General features: G+C 32.0%; 1 protein-coding gene across 1 annotated transcript in view; it reads left to right on the plus strand.

The window, feature by feature from the left end:
- The window catches only part of MAD1L1 (mitotic arrest deficient 1 like 1), a gene marked incomplete at its 5' end in the record, with an annotated part of 264769 nt that extends 252636 nt beyond the window's left edge, over positions 1-12133 (plus strand). The window contains 1 exon segment of the mRNA XM_036852240.1: positions 11957-12133.
- Positions 12134-14007: the final 1874 nt, after the last annotated feature.

Consider the following 14007-nt stretch of genomic DNA (forward strand, 5'->3'; position numbering starts at 1 on the left):
AGGTAATTAAATGGCAACAAATAGAGGGCATGGATCCCTAGCTTTTCTCCTTAAGGAGTGGCGGTTTGCTGGATGGTTAAAGAAACAGACGAGTGTCCATCCTCACCAGCAAAACTGGCTTCTACACATGAACGACTATTGTTTTGTTTTTTTTTTACAAAGTCACTTTAGCTCTCTGCTTCTGGGTCATCCATCTGTAAAAGAGAAATACAGTTATCTCCCACTTTCCAAAAAAGCTGTGGAAAGTGTAATTAATTAGTATATTCAAACAGATTTAGAAACTTCAAATTAAATGTAGGTATGAAAAAACATTGTGGCTTTCCCATAATTTCTTTAGGTATCTCAAACACAGCAAAAGCAATTTTTCCAGGCAAATTAAATTGAGTCATATTTTAAGAAGTACATGAAATGTTGGTGGTATTTACTATTTAATAACATAAATGATTAATGCTTGTGAGAAAGAGTTCCAGTTTAGGGCATTTTTTTCCACCCTTCCTCTCTCCCTTCCTCCCTCCCTTCCTTCCTTTCATTCAGCCTTCAGTCTTTCAAGGTTTGCCCTATATATTCTTGAAGTGCTTAACTTCTATGAGTCCATCGGCATATTTTCTTCATTGTTTGCAGGCAGCTGTTTGTGTGCTGGACATTTATTATTCTAATTCCCAGCTACTTGTGCTCCAATAACAGCACACCAGCACCAGTAACAACAACCCATGTTCTGGAAACTCCAGTTTCTCTTCTTTGCAGAAACTTTCTCTCGTTCTTTTATTATGTTTGTCAGAGGGGAGCTGATATCTTCCCACATGATTTCATTTCCTCATCATCCTGTGATGGGATGTGATTTATAAGAACCTGCCCCAAACAAAGCCAGTCTTGATATTTCATTCATTTCACCTCCAGAATGCCAAAGGCTGCAAACAATTGGGGTGAATTAAAGTCCTACCTCAGAATTATTTTTAAGTGGAGATTTTCAAAATAATCATTTCATTTTTCTTTAATTTTACATTTTTATTGAGATATAATTGACATACAATATTATATTAATTTCAGGTGTACAACATAATGATTTGATATTTGTATCTATTGTGAAATGATCACCACAATGTCTAATAACATCCATCACCATGCATAGTTACATAATGTTTTTTCTTGTCATGAGAGCTTTTAAATTTCACTCTCTTAGCAACTTTCAAGTATACAATACAGTATTGCCAACTATAGTCACCATGCTGTGCATTACATCCCCATGATTTATTTTACAGCAGGAAGTTTGTGCATTTTAACTCCCTTCACCCAATTTGCCCACCTTCCACCCCCTCCTCCACTATTTCAGTTTTAATAGTTAAATAGTAGGATTGTAATAGTTCAGTTTCCACTAGACATGTATTTCCTCTCACCACCAATACATCTGCATTGCGTATTTCCCTATCAATATAGATAAAACTACAACAGAAGCAAGTGGAGCCAATATATAGAAAGAAACAAGATCGAGAGATAGCATCCCGATGGTATTCAAGTCTGTGAATCTAGGCACCGCTGCCTTTCCTGCAGCTTAGTTATCTGAGTTACTAAGTCCCAACCACACAGACCTGTATGTATGTATGTATGTATAGGGTTTCTGTGACTTACAAGAAAAGAGTACAGTACTGGCAAATACACTATGCCTCTGAGCAACAAATCATAAAATAGAGTGAACATAAAGATATTTATGACAGAAAAGCCAACTATCCTGTTTTCCCTTTTTTTTTAAATACTTGAATATCTATATCTGAACATATGGACTGAAATGTGCTAAGCTCAACTCAAGTCAACTCATAAATAAGGCCTGGATTGTCTGTAGTATTCATAATGGATGAAAGTATCTGAGGAAGAATAAAGAATTACCATGGAAATAGGCAAATTGTACACTGGCAATTTAGCTAAATTCAGTCATGCAATCAATCCACATGCCTAAGGTAAGATTAAAACACAATGACAGAATACTTTGAACTAGTTTTCAAACACTTTTTCCCCTTTTATTCTGAATACTCTATAATCTATTAATGATTCAGCTATTATAGGATTAGATCTAAATCTCGTATTTGATTAACTTTCTCCCTTTCAGACTATGCAGGTTTGTTCTACTTCTCATGGGTTTGATAGAAAAGAAACTTAACATTCTTGAGGAGACTAATTAATTTTAATAGAAGGATACTTTTTGAAATGAGCACACTTTCTACACATCAGCAAATGCATACTTCAGTTTATGGCAGTTTTAGCAGATTCTCAGTACAAATGTTGCACAATACACTTCCTGTCGTTAAATGATGTTTTAGGCATCTGTCATCAGGAATGTATCCAAGAAAAATTGTTCAGTGGCTGGTGTGATGGTAAAAGAACCAAGGTTCCAGAGCTCTTATTCTGGTGATGGCAACGATTATTGTTGAATATTTCTGACACTTTGGCATGATAAAATTTCTCTTCTAATCACTAGCAAGTAAAGACAAAGATGAAAATAAAGTAAGTATAGCTATTCCTGATGTTAGCTACTCTCTGATATCTGGGAAAATCTGAAATTGTTTGCTGATATTTGTTATATTAGCTGGTGCCACAGGTGGGCATTTAGGACAAGAGCTTAAGATTACCAAAAAAAATTAAAGGTTAGGAAATCAATACAGCCTTGCCTTTAATCTTTCACCATGCTACTTCTCCAATAGCACTTTGGCTATAAAACCAGTCCAAGATGCTTTTACATCTAGTAATTACAGAAATAGAGTTTACATATATCAACCTGGCTGCTGCCTTACTCAAGTATTATTTATGTAAACATTTACACAGGTCTTGCTGAATATCACATACTCTAAGGTAAAAGCATCTTTACTTTCTTGGGTGAGTTATGGTTAATTGGATGAAGAAAAGAATGATAAACTCAAAATTTGTGGAAAAAGACTCCAGCCTAGAATATTTTTGCCCAGGCTAAGTATCAGTAGGCTTCCATTTGAGATTCCTATTGGGCTTTTGACTGGAAGATTGTTTCAGAGAAGAAAATCACCTTCCTTACTAGTTGTCAACATTAATTATCTCCTTTTCTCTGATTAAGTAAATGACACCAGTAGTCATTCATCCAGGTAAAAGATATAAGATATTATTTTAAAAGGTAAACGTTATAGGTCATATAAATTGGAATCAACTCGAGTTCTCCAATTTTCTTCACCCACACATGCCATCCCCTCATCAGCCAGCAACCACATTAGCTCTAATTCAAAAATAGCTTCCAAATGTATCCACACTGTAACATCATTACCATCACCGCCAGAGTTCAAGGCAACAACCTTTTCTTTGACTATTGTATAACCTCCCACATGACCTCTATGCACCTACTTTTGTCTTCTCCTAACCATTTATCAAATAGGTGGTCTTTCCCCAAGGGAAATTAGATCTTGCATGCCCCCGTTTAAACTCTCTTGTTAGTTCCTCACGCCATTTAGAAGAAAATCTAAATTCTTAACCGTAGCACACAAGGTACTATGTGATCATCAGCTGCCTATTTTATTTTCTCTCTTCCCCACTAAATTCCAGTCACAATGGCCTTCTTATTTTTCTTCCTAAATTCACCAGTAGTTTTGTTGCCGTGGTGCCTTTTTTTGCTGCTGCCACTGCCTAAAATTGTCTCCATTGGCTCTTTAAAAAAGCTGGTATCTTAAGGTCTCAGGCCTGTGCCATCTTGTCCGCGAGGTTTTTCCTTCTCACTCAGATGGCCCCCTCTCAGGACATCTTTTTTGTTTGTTTGTTTCTAGGTGCTTATCAGTAACACAATGGATACTGTTAATTTATTTTCTTATTTGTCCAAAATGTAAGGCCTGTACAGCAAATTACCACAGCTCACTGCCTATATCAATGTCTTGAAAATAGAAGATACTCCATAAATATTCCTTGAACATTTATTTGCCAGAATAGGTACAGTTATTTTTTCCTTATACGTGATTTCTTATTTCAAGTTCTACTGTTACTACCAAATTTGCCCCTCCCAACATCAATTAAAATTGTGATTGAAAAGGATACTACAAATCAATAATGAAAAAACAGTTAACTCAATTTAAAAATGGGCAAGTTGTTAAACAGAAATTTTCTATGAAGAAGATATACAAATGAACAATAAGCACATGAAAACATATTCAACATCATTACTCATTAGAGGAATGCAAATCAAAACCACAGTGAGATACCATTTCACACACACTAGGATGGCTATAATCAAAAAGATATATAATACAAATGTTGGCAAGGATGCTGAGAAATTGGAACACTCCTATATTGGTATTGGCAACGTAACATGCCGTAGCCACAATGGAAAACAATTTTTCCTCACAGTGTTAAACAGAGTTACCATATGATTCAGCAATTCCACTCTTACATATACACTAAAAAGAAATGAAAACATATTTCTACACAAAATGTTGTATATATGTATTCAAAGCAGCATTATTCATAGTAGCCAAAAACTGGAAACAAAACATGAAATGATGAATGGATGAACAAAAATAATATATACATACGATAGAATATTGTTTAGCATTACAAAGGAATGAGGTCCTGATACATAATAATATGAAATTTGAAACCATTATTTAGTGAAAGAAGCCAGTTATTGCATGAGTCTGCTTATTTAAAATGTGCAGAATAGACAAATTAAAAAAAAACGGAAAACAGATTAGTGGTTTCCAGGGGCTAGGGGGAAGGGGAAATGGGTAGTGACTGCTAATGGTATGAAATTTCTTTTTGTGGTGATAAAAATCTTCAAAAATCAGATAGAAGTGATGTTTGTACAACGTTGTGAATATACTAAAAACCACTGAATTGTGCTTTAAAAGGATGAATTGTGTAGTATGTCAATTATATATCAATAATGCTATAAGTAATAAATTTGTTTTAAAAAAGTAAAAATACAAATGAAAAATGTAATGTCCATTTTGTTTCTTTTCAGTGTAGCTAAATCAATCTGATAATTTAAATAAAACTGAAAGTTAAAGAAATACACAAAATAAGCTAAGATCCTTACTAAATTATATAGTGAACAAAAGATTCAAAGGAAAATTTTAAAAACTTTGCAAACATTCCATTTACAAAAGATTTCAGAGCTATCATAGCTAACCAGATTCCAAGGTTTCTATGCTAGTCCCTTTATTATCTCATAAATTAGCTAACTATATGGCAACTCCAAAAGCCTGCAACTCTACTTGAATTCCTTGGTTTATTGGATCCGGATGAACTTTTTCTCATTCTTCAGAAACACTCAAGTTCTTGACATACTGGCCCTTCTAGGTCAGTCAAAAAAACAAACAAAACAAACAAAAATAAAAAAACTGTTCTACTTCTACCAAGGATCCTCCTACAAATCGCTCCTTCCTGTCTAAGACAATTAAGGGAATGTTCATGATTTCTAAAAGACTAGTACTGTCTGAGCAAATGAAGACCTCACCATTAAGACAATATCCTCTGTAATCATAATGATAAGTGATTAAAAATTATATAATAGTATTTGCTGTATGCTTATTTTGAGTTTTGGAATATTCTAAATAGTCTACTTGTATTTTTTTTTCACTTAATTTTCGAAAGAACTCAATGAGTTAGGCACTGTTATAATTTCTCTTTAAAAAATTTAGTAAGAGGCACAAATTTAAAAAATTCCCCAAGGTCACACAATTAGTAAATGACAGAACAAGTGTGTGAACTCACAGCATGTAACTCATAGCATGATGCTATTATACTTCCCATGTGCGTATAACCAATAATTTTTTGTGTGATAAATACAATATCCATTCAATGAGGATTGTATACATTGGTTAGACATGGGATAAGGCCTTCATTTTACCCACTAGGTCTGGATGCTTCCCTTTTGTTGGCCAAAATGTGTCTTTTGCTTTACTGACTCCAATGTCTCAACAAAACAAGAGATGCTAAGATCAGGTATTAGATTTGGAGAAATTATTTAAAACTAGCATGATTCTTAGCAAGTCATTCTCCATATAGAATCACCTAGACTCTTGCTACAAGTTAACAAAAATTAGGACAGCATGAATAAAAAGGAACATGGAGTAGTCCATGTATAAAGATAAAGACAAAAGTGTTTCCCCATGTACAATCCATTGTATGACTACTATAAATGATATTGGTAATACATTTAAAAACCTGGGTGTATCCCTTATACATACTTGAGAAACTGTTTGCAATTAGGAAAGTGGATTACTTGTGCTTGATTAAAATTTTTTGAATATATTTTTCAGCTCCCATTTCTTAAAGGACACTAAATTTTACACTTATTTGGAATCCCATTTGTTTGTTTAAAGTAACATTGTCTTATGGACTCTGATAACTGTACCATCTCCATTCTGACAGACTTCTCTTTATGGTATGTGGTAGAATAAAATATATCTCTTTTGCCCTTTGTACAAAAATGCACCTTTCCAGTTCAAAAATATTTAAAAATTAAATTATGCGTATAAGTATTCCAGTTTATAAAATTTGATGTAGGGAATACAACAGCTTTTGTAAAGACCATAGGATTAAGTGTTGGTCTGTTTCTTAGAATAGATCAATGTCTGGAATTAAGAATGTAAGTAAATTAAACTATAAATCATACTCTGGAATTGGAAAGAAATTAGAAATCATAGTGTCAGTATAATTTGATAACCTAAAGCATGCATTTAATTTCTAATAAACTCTTTTTGAGTGTTTTATAACAAGTTGTATTGATCACATTAAATCACAAAAAAATATAGTTCCTCATAGATCAGGTAAAGTACTAAACTTATTACTTACGATAAAATTAAAATGGACTAAAGTTTACTGCGATAAGAAGAAAAATTTTCTAGGAAGTTGGTGACATGTACATAAGATTTACCTACGAATATGCAGAACACAAAGAAAGTTAGTAGCTTTTTAAAAGTGAATATCTTAAGTCTGAGATATTTAATTTTAATGGTTAAGTTTTCTAGTTATATTTTATAAAAAATTAAATTTGTTTTATAATGGATTGGAATAGACAAAATTCAACCTTATGCTTTTAAGCAGTAAATTAGACATCATTATAGATTTTTCATTTTATGTTTGCCTGAAAGATAATTATAATTTAGGATGGTTTATTATAGGAACCAGATTAAAAGTAAAAAAATTAGTTGATATAATTTAGAGATACTGGGGCATTTAACAGAATTCTATTTGGTATATTAAATCATTTTAAAATAATATTTTTGTCCTTTATTAGAGGAATCTATTCCATAAACAAATTCCGATTCACTGCATTTCACTTTCCTACTATCATAGAAAATGTCTAATTGTTTCAAGCATGTAATAACTTCTCAATAATAAAAAGAGATCATTTTTATGGAACACTAACACATTGATCTAAGAGTACTTTCACTTCTTTAGAGTTTCTCGTGTACTCCTCTTTTACTAACTCTGTGACAGGTTCCTATCTGCTAAATCAACTCCCGGATGGGCAGAGAAAACATAAGGAATCTGTTGAGAGACACCTTGTCTCAATGTCAGTGTGGTGCACACCATTAATTTGATAGGGAAGGTGTCTTGCCCTTTTTACTCTGATAAGTTTCAGAGTGTCAGTGACATACATCATAGTTTTCCATTAGAGAGACCAAAAGAAAGAAAGGCTACAGATTAGAGATTTAGATTTTATCCCATAGATTGTCGACAGTGCTTGAGTGTCCTTAAGATACATAAATTATTTGGCTTGCCTTTAAACTAGACATTCTTAAGGCTTCATTGATGAAATTAATAGTCAGGGTATTAAAAAAAACCCAATAATATTTTTGGAAAAATCTCTTTGCCTTTAGTTCTTATTGCAGGAAATAGAAAAAAAAAAAAAAAAAGAAAGCAAAAACAATAAAGAACTACCCAAAAGCATTTAATAAACAATCAGATAACTCCAGTAGGACTCTACTGAATAGTTACATTTTGTTATACATTTCATTGTTATTTAGAAGACACTTCCAAAAAGAAAAAAAAAAATCAAACTTAAGTATAATTTCATCCCTCAGTGAGAACGATTGTAAATCATATTCTGGTTTGTAATCTTTGAATGTTAATACAATAATAATGTTTTTTAATGTGGTATTTATCATACTGTATTCTAATTTTTAAGCAATTTTTATTGTAACAATAGAGATGAGATTCTCCATGTTGGGGATCCCTTTTCGTGCATTTTTAAATCTCCTATATCTATTACCGTATCTGGAACACTATGCTAAGTATATATTTCATAAAAAATATGAAAAAATAATAAGTAGATTTTGTCCATTTATCAGGCTTTAACTAATATTTATACTCATATGACTCACAAATTTAAGTTTTCAGGTTTGTTTTATCACCATAACTTCAAGATCATATTCCCACTGTCAGTTCATTATGAATACAATTTGTAGCAAATTCAAATTCAACAGGTCAAAATCCAAGTTTACCTATTAAAAAAATAAGATATATTTTATATATTGTCATGGCCAACTATTTACCTTGTCTAAGTGAAAAATCTGAAAATGTATCTCTGATTCCATCATTTTCCATTCAGTCTTCTAAGACAATAAATATTCTTCAGTGATAACTCTGCAATCTGTATTACTCTCCATGACCAATATTATGTCATTAGTTTCAACTCTACTTCTCTTTTGTCTAGATCGTTATAATGATACAGATACATTTCCTCATTTCTGTTCTCTCCCATCTTAAATCCCTCCTCTGCAATTCTCATTGCTTTCATAATATAGGCATATTATGGGCATAGCTAAATACTATATTTCCCCTCACCTCACACTTGCTGCATGACTGGTTCTATGTGAGCAGTTGTGCTCATAGAATATGAAAGGAAATGGTGTACTTCAGTCTTTGAACTAGACTCTTCAAAGGTCACACTTGATCTTCTATTTCTTCTTTCTCTGTCTTATTCACAGTACCGGAAAGGACGAAATGCAAGATTTTAGAGAGATCATATTGGTTCCCAGATCCTTGTGTCATCAATTTCAGGGGGATGTCTGGGGTGGGGGTGGAGAGCATCTGATCCTCGTTTGGACAGTGCCATGAGTGAGCAATAATTTTTATTGAGTAAAGCCATTGAGAACTGTAACTTCACCTGTTATGGCAACATAATTTAGAGTATCTTGACAGAAACTGGTATTAGAATAAGGGTGCTATTTTGACCAAAAACTGAAATGCTTAGCATTAGCTTAGCATTTAGGAAGTGGGTCCCTAGGAAATGAACACCAGAGGCTAGAAATTTTGTGATCCATGTTATACAGTGGCAAAACATTAGTTACAATTGTCATCTACAATAATTTTAGAAGCAGAAAAATGTGCTTGCTTGCCTGACAGCTCTAAGAAAAGAGTTAGAAAATAAAACTTCTAAGTAGTGTGTGCTGGCTACTAATGATTGTTTTGGCAAGATGTTGCTAAAGTTGGATAGGCTCAAAATGGTTTGACTGGTTAGAAAGAGTTCACAAGTTTAATACCTGGCAGGACTAGAAAAGTTTCTCTTCTCAACAGTGGGAAATAGAATTTAAGAGAGCTTTTTTTAGTAACAAAGATCCAGTAAAAGTTAACAGTTGAATAAGTGACCTGGAGTAAGATTTTAATTCAATTTGACTTTCCAGTGTACACTATCACCCAAAGCTACAGACACAGTGAAATATTTGCTCTTCTGAAATCTATTTTATGATTTCATGCCTTCATGTATTATTTCTCTGTAAAATCTCTTTTGTCCTCTTTTTCCAAGTGGATAAAATTTGAGTCATCCTCCATAAACAAACTTGTGTCATGTCAAATATAATGCCTTTTATTCTTTGTTTGATTATCAAACACCTGATGTAGGAACCATATATTTCCTGTTCTCTACTGTGCCCAACTTTCCCTCCTGACTGAGAATTAGACACTTCACAGCTATTTTGCAGAGTGATTTTCTCCTTGAGGATTACATACCACAGCCGTCAGCTCTTTGTGACTAAGCGTCTACCCCAAATTGGGCTTACTGTAACATCTCCTCAACAAAGGTGGAAATCTCACTAACAGAAATTAAATTTTGACCTAATTTTCTTTGTATCATTTTCCTTCTTTCTTTTCTTTCATTCTACTCTTTCTACCTTTTTTACTCTTTCCCGTGTTTTTTCATTAAATGTGAATGAGTATATACAATATTTCAGGTACTAAGCTAGGTAATGTAGACTTGAGTTTGAATATAATGAGATACTCCTAGATAAGAAGAGTCTATGGACAGAGACTGAAGGCTCTGAAATTTTTTTGGTGGGATTTGGACAAGGCCTATTTAAATATATTTTTATTTTTATTATTATCTCTAAATAGGAACTTTGTGACACATCTACCTGTAAAATTAGATCCATCTTCCATTGTGGCATTACTAGTTAATGCATTTGCAAATTAATTATTTTCTAATAAGGTAACATGTATAGTTCTCTAAATCTCATTGTGCTAGGAAAATGACTGATTCCTATTCTGGCTTTTTTTTAAAAATAAATATTGGATGTTTTATATTTCTAAAGGTTAAGTGATTTTTGTGTGTGTGTTGGTAAACATATTGTAATTCTATGTTACAAAAAATTTTTTAAGTGTATAAAATTGATGGTTTTCAAATAGATTTTAAATTAGACTTCTTGAAATAATATTAGTTTCTAAATACCACTATCCAATATACAGAATCAGGCTCTTAAAGAAATTGATAATTCCAGGGAAAGGGCAGAAAAAGTTCACAGATAAGTTTGGAGTATCTTTTTGTGGCAAAAATAAAAACTAAATAGAGAAATCCTCAGAAAATGATGGAGATGTATCAAAAATTCAAAGGAGCTAGAGTGAATGGGCTTACATTGACTAAACTGGGATAATATGGGAATGAACATAAATAGTTATAGCAATGGACTTTAATCCAATAAGATTCTTTGTCTATCATATAAATTTTTTTTAAATAGGAGAGAAGGAAATATTTCCCTTACAGCAGAATATTAACTAATAACCGTAAAAGGACAATCATTATCTTTCAACAATTATGGTAATGACAGATTATGGAAAAATGGATATTAAAACTAACAACCAAAATTTTGGTGGTTTACAGGGTATTTACATTGTCTCAAATTATAACCCCATTCCTATTACTTAGTTATTCCTCAACTAAGCAGTTTCTATAGAGAGAGAAATCTGGAGGATGCTATTTAAACAAGTGATCAAAATTTACTTCACCAATATGGGACAGACCTATATTATATGCCTCTTGCTATGTTGCACTAAAGAAGGAGCACTTCTATAGCATTACTGTCCAAAATGTATATCCTGAATGAAATGATAAGGAATAAACAGACATACCAAAACTAAGGGATGTTATACAAATAAATGGTCCACAGTCTTAAAAATATGAAAGTTCTGAAAGACAAAACATAACTGAAAAATCAATTAAGATTAAAGCAGATAAAAGAAAAGTGAAAAGTAAATTTGGTGTGTGATCTTGGATGAGAAACATTCTAAGAGGGAAATTTTGGGCAAAATTGGCAAAATGTGAGTAAAGTTATATTTTGGATTATAGTATTACATCAATATAAAATTTTCTGCTCTGATAGTTTTATTATAATTATATAAATAATGTTTTTATCTTAAATATATACTGAGGTATTTAGGAGAAAGGTGTCATGATGCTCTCAAGTTATTCTCAAGTGGTTCTAAAAATGGTAAAATGGTAAAAATACACATATATGTGGTTCTATGTTTACATATCTATGTATACATGCACACATATGTATAAAAGAGAGAAAGAGATAGATTGAGAATAACTCACATGTAGCAAAATATTAGAATAGGCGCATCTCAATGAAGATTATCAGGAGTTTTTTGTACTATGCTTGCAACTTTTCTCTAAGTTTAAACTTGTTTCAAAATTTTTAAAAATTTTTAAAACTTTAATTATTTCTCTTTTTAGTTTCAAGGTGTTATCGTTTTGAGACTCAACTAATGCACTTTGAGGATGACAGAAGAAAAGCAAGGGGTTTATGAATTCAATAACAACAACAAAAACATCAACAACTACAAAGAGGAATAACACTTTAAGTAAACAATTGGTAGTATTTAAGATAAATACTCTCGGTTGTCTGGTCACTTTTATTACTTAAATACCCTACTCATTTTTGATGTACATAGAGACAAGTTAGTGAAAAGGGATTAAGTTAGTGAAAAGGGATTCATAATAGTAGTAATAATAAAAATAAGGTTTTGTGTAGCAGCAGGAGTGGAATTCAGTGAGATAGAAGGATGTGTCTCTCAGGATTTCCAGAACACCTTTCCAAAGTACAACTTGCCTAGAGGAAATAATATCATACTAAAATTTGCTAGAATGTCATTAATGAGAGCTGTACACATTTCAGTCCAAACTAACTTTAATATTTCATCTACACACCCCAAAACTGGCTCTCTGGCATTATCATCAGAGGGGAGCTTGTCTTCATGCACATGAAAATGAGGAAAGCTAATTACAAATCTTGAGACTGTAGGAAAAGAAGAACTAGAAAGACTTTTACAACTAAATAACAATTTCCAATGTTATTTCAAACTATCCCAGATTCATAGTGCAAAAATAGATTTGATTAATTTCTTTAACAGACTCTCAAAGTAACTCTAAATCAAACATTAATACCCATGGTTTTAGTATGCACTAGTAATTGCTAAGAACTGGAAATTAATGTTATCATTTTTTTTCTAATTACAACATTAATTTCTCTATCATAGTTATATATATTTTTAATTAATCATCTAATCAACAAATGTGAGTGGATACTCTCTTCATAATTATAAACAATAATATTTACATACTAAGTAAAATATAGATGTATTGATTGCAATTGCTTCTATATGATACAAAGATATAGAATTAATGTCAGATAGTTGCATTAAATATTGATTAAAATATGAATAATGTTCAGCTACAAAATGCATGTTTTATTCTTCACTGAAGTGCTATATATGTTTTCTCCATGTATGATTAAAATTATATCTCCATATCTGTCATAAAATAGATTTTATTTGTTCCAAATTTTGACAATGTACGACAATATATGACAGCTTGCTTAACTGTCTATTCATTTGAAAACTCAAGTTAGAAAAAAACCCATTGTGTCTTCCTTTGTTTATTGTTGAAAACTATAAAAAGGGTAACCTAAAGAAGAAAATAACTGATAATAAACCATGTTTATTGTTTTAAATATGCTTTATAAACAATATTCGTATCCTTTATATAAACTATGGCTTTATTCTATTCCAGGTAAAAGTATCAAACAGCCCTTAAAATATTTTTTAGCTAAAATGTTCTCTACATTCTGGCCTATGTTTGAAAAAACAAAAATAAGTAAAAAAAATTAATCAATGAATATATATACTAAAATTCTCAAGCAAAATGTAAAGGATAAAAATGATTGTCAATTTCAGTAAAAAAATTTTATTATATGCCAATCTCTCTCTCTTTTAATGTATGTGTTTTCATTTTCATGATTCAGAAATTAGTGTTCACTGAACTACAATTGCCCACATAAAGTAATAAACTGAGGTGGAAAATTGACAATCATCAGGTTAATTAAATTAATTAAATTGGATACCTCAATATTCTCTCCTCATTCATATTAAGTAGTATCTGAATTATTCAACTGATTGTCAGCATTAGTCAAGTCATTGAGGGAAACTTGATTCTGACAACCTAACGCAAAATATCCCACATGTGATGTGGACATACTCAATTTCACTCCATGAAAACACCCTGTTCTATTTTCTGATACAATGTTAGGTACAGAACCTGATCAGCAAGTGCTTGAGCACTGCAAAGTTAAGCTCACAGTACTTTTTTGTCATATGAATGATGGGTAATGCCTAACACCAGCTGTCTTTTCAGCTGTGACCTGCCATCTAGCCTGTCAAATGGCTCAATCAAAAAATCAGTATGATGTGCTGTTCCCTTCACTGAGAGAAAAATGCCTCAAGTCACGA

Source organism: Balaenoptera musculus, chromosome 5 (assembly GCF_009873245.2).
Source record: "Balaenoptera musculus isolate JJ_BM4_2016_0621 chromosome 5, mBalMus1.pri.v3, whole genome shotgun sequence".
Taxonomy (NCBI): Eukaryota; Metazoa; Chordata; class Mammalia; order Artiodactyla; family Balaenopteridae; genus Balaenoptera; species Balaenoptera musculus.